The sequence below is a fragment of the Notothenia rossii genome (assembly GCF_949606895.1).
Source record: "Notothenia rossii genome assembly, chromosome: 11".
Lineage (NCBI taxonomy): Eukaryota > Metazoa > Chordata > Actinopteri > Perciformes > Nototheniidae > Notothenia > Notothenia rossii.
In genome coordinates, this window is record NC_136910.1 from 35,947,612 (window position 1) to 35,954,638 (window position 7,027).

Genomic DNA, 7,027 nt, shown 5'->3' on the forward strand with positions numbered 1-7,027 from the left:
AAAAGCATTGCGTTAGCACTTACAGTGCTCCTCGAAGGCTTTGAGCCGAAGTACCGCTCCTGAATTGAAAGTGGCGGACAAACTCTTTCCCCGGCTGCAAAAGGCTTGCTAGCTTCACCAAATCTGTGAAAAAAAACCCTCGGCTGTCAGCTCAAAATAATGCTTTAAAATGCTTTAAAAACTAAACGCAAATACTTTACCTTGTGCATGCAGCTAAGGACGCTACAAATGCCGTTTGCTTGCAGGTCGCTTTGTTTGCGCTGAAAATCCAATCAAAAAACGGGAAAATGCCAATGTCCTCTTACGCCTGCTACTGTAGATATCCCCTGTGTTGCCAACTCGAAATGTTATTGGTCAATGCAACATTTTCAAGCACCTGCAGTCTTGATTCTGAAGGCCTCAGGGCAGATTCCTTTGACCTAGCAACCCATTCTGACTTAAATATGATTGGATAAAAGCTCCAACATTAACAACCATTACGCAGCGCAACACAGAGAAACGCTATGAAATTAAAAAAGAATAGACTATTAGAAATAATGTCATACCTGTTAATGACAAAACTATATTAAAAGGTTAGTCAGGGATTCTGATAGTGTTTAGGCCAGAAGACGGCCAACCTCTGGTTTACATCTATACGTGTTGTTGTCTTGACTTTAATGATGCAGCACACTGTTTCACAGGGTGGTTTGTCTTTAGCTAATTACAGTATTCAGGCATCCACACTGTGACCGCCATTGTCATGTTTCTAGAATAGTTTTTTATGTATTCTTCGCTTAATATTTTTTTTGTGACCAACTTTTTATTGTTGTTTTTTTTTTGCCCTCACAAAAGGGACTCATACAGATACAAATGATATAGACAATACAAAAAGAAAAAGAAGAGACAAAGAAAGAAAAAATATAGGGAATCCCTTTCCCATGCCACCCCGTCCCCCCCTCTTCCCACCCAACTTGCCATTTCACAGAAAATCCTACCTGATGTTTTTTAGCAATCGTCTGAGTTCGTCTATATATTATATCTATTATTTATATTATAGCATAACAATTTATAGCATAACAATTTATCCACGTAAAATACATTCATACCTTTTTTTTTCTTCCACATAACATTTCATCTGTTTAAGCTGAATTGCGATTAACTCCTAATAATCTACAATTGCACCAAATTGTGCGTATATGTACAATCATCATTTACATGAATGATATTACCAGATCAGCAGCTCTTTGAATAGCCTCTAATGTTTCCCCCTTAGCCTTATTAGCAGAAGCGATTGACAGCTCTGAGATTAGTAGGTCATGGAAGGATGATATCCATTGCTTAATAAATAAAGTATGTGGGGGTTTCCATCGTATTACTATAATTCTTTTGGCTGCTGTTAGACCAGCAAACAGCACCCTTTTCTGATGTTTCTGTAGGTCAAGAGAAGAATCTTCATTCAACAATACAATATTTGGGAGACAGGTGAACTCCAATAATCTCAGATACAATGTCAATAACCTGTTTCCAGAACGTTCTTACTGCAGTACATTCATAAACCATGTGTACGTATGTGCCAATAGTCTTTTGGTTACAGAGAAGGCATATGGGGCTTGGAATCCTCCTTAATTGACAGCATTTTCTGGTTGACAGGTAATATCTGTGTATCATTTTATACTGTATCAATTGGTGATTGTGGTTACGCGATATTAAGGAGATATTATTCCATATTCTCTTCCAATCAATAGTCTGCGTATAATTTTTTAGATCTGCGTTCCATACCACAGAACTGCCAATATATCCGGTTAATTTATCTTGCAGTTTTTTATATATATAGGAAGTAGTGCCGCTCACACTGTTTGGACTTAATATGACCTTAACTAATTGATGTGTTGGCAGAGGTTGATTCCAAGGAACTCCATATGTGCGCATGGCAGTGCGTAGTTGCAAATAGAAAAAGAAAGAGAGCCAGGCACATTATACGTGTCTTTCAATTCTTGGAAGGACATCAAGCCGTTGTCGTTGGTTATGTCAGAAAGATAATGTATTCCTTGAGTTTGCCATTGTGGGAATTGGATTGCTTTTTTCCCAATACTTAGTAACAGGTTATGAAAAATGGGTATGTTACTATGCCAATCAACAGACCAATTGCATAATGTCTCCACATGTTTCCACACTTTCACGGCTTGCCCAATAATTGGTCCAAATGTTTGCATACAGTCATATGGCGACATGGCAGAAAATAAGACATCACCAAGTTTAAGGGATAGACTATACTTCTTTCAATTTTAATCCAAGGTACATTGGTGCTTTCATCAATCCAGTTTTCAAGGCTCGAAGCGTGAAGGAATAATAATAGAGCTCGAGATTGGGAACACTAAGGCCTCCACTGTTTTTGTCATATTGTAGAACTTTGTATCTGATTCTTTGGTATTGGTTTTTCCAAATATATTTTGAAATCCTATTGTGAAGTTTGTCCAAAAACCGTTTGGTGGAGATAAAGGTAACATACTAGCTAAGAAATTGACTCTTGGTAGAATATTCATCTTTATGATTGAAATTCGTCCTGCTAAAGAATTGTTATATTAATCCACTTTTTTAGGTCATCTTTAATTGTTGTATACATTCTTTTGTAGTTTTTTGCTACTATTGTGTCTAATGAGGCATATATATCAATTCCCAAATACTTAAAGTGTTGGACGATCTGCAATTCTCTATTTAAGTTTAGTTCAACCATGGCACTATTGAGGGGTAAAAGACATGATTTATTCAAATTGATCTTGTAAACCAGATATTGAACTAAATTGGGTAAAAATATTTAACAGCTTAGGAAGCGTAATTGGTACCTCGTCCAAGTACAGTAGCAGATCATCCGCCTATAACGAAATGTTGTGGTCTGTGTCTTTTACAACTATATGTTTTACTTCTTTGGATAGTCTTATTTTCTGTGCAAGCGGTTCTAGAGAAATTGCAAACAGAAGCGCGGATACAGAGCAGCCTTGCCGTGTGCCACGTAGAATTGGAAATCTAGGTGACCACTGATTGCCTGTCAGAACCATAGCACTTGGATTATTATATAGGATCTTCACCATAATCATACATTTTTCCCCAAAACCCATTCTTTGCATTGTATGCCACAAAAATGGCCATTCTAGCGTATCAAAAGCTTTTTCAGCATCAACTGATAATACGGCGCAAGGCGATGTTATGTCTGCTGCAAAATGAATAACATGCAGTAGTCTCCTGATATTGTCTGATGAGAATCGGTTTTTCATAAAGCCTGTTTGGTCATAATGAACTAATGTTGGCAGGACTTTCTCCAATCGTCGAGCTATTACTTTTGCATAAAGTTTGATTTCTGAATTTATAAGTGATATTGGTTTTTTTGTTTTTTTATTCTTCGCTTAATCTTAATCTTCTTCCATTCAACAACTTTCAACAACACACAGGTTTCTTCAGCCTGCAGGAATCCTCAGTGCAGTTTGATTAACTATGCGAAATGCATGCAATAGTAGCATCTTATTTTTGGTCGCTCAACATCTACCAACCATTAATCCAACCATTAGATCTAAGCATTGTTGTCTTCACCGAATAGTTAAACTATATATCTGTCTTCTCCTTTTCTCTTCGTTTGTCACATCTATTTGTGTGAAATAAGTAACTGGATATTAAGGAGAGGTGTTGCAGTGTTTTTTTAGCATTGCAAACCAAACCCACACTGCACAAGAGATCAGATTGATGTTGCCTTTCAAGTTTAGGTAATTACATTTTTCCAGTCAAGCACACATCTTCCTGCTTAGCATAGGCGATGGAGGAAGTCACTGACGTGTTGTGTGTTGATTGGGTTCAAATCAAACAGCTTTTTTTCATGATTTTTCTAGCTGTTCTGCACAAAAACCTGCGCCTCGACTGGAGGAAAGCTAATACAGTGACATTCTCTATGAATGCTCACTTTGAAGATTTTTCTTAATAAGGAATACTGATTTTCTCTCTCTGCAGGCTCTGCCTGTATGTATATGAAAGTGATTATATTTGCCATATGTGAGCTGCAGAATGCTGTAAAGAATATGAAGGCTTTGTGCGTGCTTCTCTGTAATCCATGTCAAAAACAAGCACAATAATGATAACAACCGCAATCTGTGAGCGTATTTGACATTTCCAAGAACAAAAAATACTTCGAGGCCTGTATATTAAGAACTGGATTACCTTTTTAGAGATTTACATGCAATTTCAGTATTCAGTGCAACGGCAGGAAGAAGTCAGCTTCATGGTATCCGCTGAGGTTGAAGGTAAAAAAGAATTGGTTGTTTTCAATGGCTTAATCCATACAAAGTAAAAACATCAATACACTGTTTTACCCTGATTTATGTGCCAGATTATGTCTTATTGGAATCTGGTAAATTGCTAAACTATTCCAATAAATAGTTTGGAACATTATCCCATGTCAGAATGCAATTTCTTTGATTGTTTTGTAAATTACAGACTGTGTTCATTTACAGTCTGTAAACTAAACTATTTTAAATGTCAACTAGCTGAAGCCGGTGCTATCAGTTTTCTCCTCAAAACCTCAGACTGGAAGCAAATATATATATATATTTTTTACCATTTTAGCCTTAACTCTACCATATCTGTTTCCCATATTTATACTTGTATAGGGAGAACTTTCAAAACATTGGCATTGGACAATCTCTTGGGTTTTGCGGAATTGTCCAAAATCAGCGTTCTCATTAGGGTTGGGCTATTGAAAGTATTTATTTAGTTTTATTTATTTATCTGTTGTTCGACGCACACAATTCTTTATTATTCCGCCGGGTTATTTTGCGCCTCTTCTGCTCCCACATTCCACATCGCAGAAACTCCGTTCAAACATCAAAACGTTCAGCTCGGTCGGGAATCGATGGCTATTACTTTTCTCATTCATAACTTTCATAATTCCAGAGATATATCCCATAATTCATCACATTTTTAACATCGAAGTCAATGGAGAAACTCTTCAGACTTGAAAAATCTTCATGCGACTTCAATTGCTAACTGTTCCTTCATACTTTCACTCAGAAACCTCATTCCAACTTTAAAATGTTACACATCTTTCTGCCATTATTCGTGTAACACAACTTCTACATCTGATTCGTACCTTTAGAGATATTAAAGATTGTTCAGACCATCATAAAGAGGCCTTCTTCAGATTTTAGAGTGTGTGATGTCACAGCTAGAGTGGAGGACAGATTTAATTTTGCCTTCCTATTTTATTTTAAACCTGCCATAATTCCCAAACCCTACATTCCGGAGACATAATTTTTCATGACAAATGTAGGAAAACATCTCGTAGCTTGAAATATTCAAAAGAAATTAAGCAAAAAAATTAAACATAATGCCTCTTGAGGGCATGAAGTGACAAAAACTTTCAACATGTCTCCATTAAACCCCATTGTAAGTTTAGCCTCATCTTTCCCCACTACAGCAGCCACATACCTTTAGTTAAAATGCCAAAAAGGCCACATTATTAACCCGAAAGTACACAAAAAGTACACTTCAGATGTTCAAGTTCCTTGACATGCTTCACGCATTGAAATTTCACCAATATCTGTTATGGTTCTTCAACAAAACGTTCACATATAAAAGGTTTATCTCTCATTCAGAACAATACAAATGCTCTCCTCTCACTGATTACTGAACATCACCATTGAAACCTTTGATCTCTGGACACCTCGTTAGCTCAATATAAACACCTGTGTCATGGAACACGATGATGTCATAACTCCAACTGACATGCTCAGAGCAGCAGACTTCAGATAATGGTTAACACAGCTCTACATCAAATCTGATTTTACGTAATGTGGTGTAACTAATGGCAATGCATCCCTCGCCATAAAACAGCAGCAGACTTCAGATAATGGTCAATGTTCCTGCCCTCAACAGCTCTATGTCAATTATGGGGTGTCTTCATATGTCGTTTCAATGGAAACCATGGAACCATAAAACACAATGTCGCTGTAACTCCAATGTACACGGTCCGATCGTCCCCCAAACTTCGCTTGTACATCACCGGCCCATGCCTCAACAGCTTTACGCCAAATCTGAGATCTCACCATAGGTTTTTGCCATGGAAATGCATCCCTCGCCATAAAACATGATGTCGCTATAACTCCTATGAACATTTTCAAAAAAGTGCTCAAACTTCACATGTGTGCTAACAGTCGAGCCGTGAAGACATCTACGGGACAGTTTTGAGATTTCTTCAAATGCCGTTGCCATGGCAATACAATGCTCACCATGAAACACACATTTCTCATAACTTGAGTGAAAATGCTCCAAACGGCCCAAAACTTCACAGGTTTGGTAACGATGCAGCCATCAACGCATCTAAGCGTATTATGGGATGTCATCAAATGCCGTTGGCATGGCGACAGATCATTCGCCATTAAGTTAGTTCAAAAGTTTGCAGTTCAAATATTCTGCTGCTTTTCCAAGCCTTTTTACTTTATTTTCTTCTCTCATCATACATTCAAGCCCCCAGTGTTCATGTATCATCTCAATCGAAATTCTTCACTTTCTTCTTACACATTACATTTCAGCACAGCAGTTTAGCGTCAGCTTTTCAGCATAAAGCATTCCCACTAGCAATTTATTCAGGAATTGCAATCTATAGTTGTTGTTTTTTATGATATTTATTTTGGTCAGGTGCTTTTTTACTGTAAGTTGAAGGGGCTGCTGTTCATGTTTGTTTTTTATTCACACATGTTAATGTGAATCGGTGGTATTATAGTATCTTATGTAAGAAATTAAAATCAATACGATACGGCAATATTAAATGAATGCGCCCTTTTATTTTGAAAATTATTTTGAAGGAAAACTTGGTTGTTCACATGACGTCACTTCCGGTTTTAGGATATCTTTGTTTTCAGCTCTTAGAATGTATTAAATAAAAAGTAATGAATAAGAATATGAGGAGAAAAGGCTTGTGGAGTTATAAAACAAACACACAACGTCTAAATCCCCTTATTTGATATGATATTAATCACAGAGGAATGAAGCCGGAAGGAAGATCCGC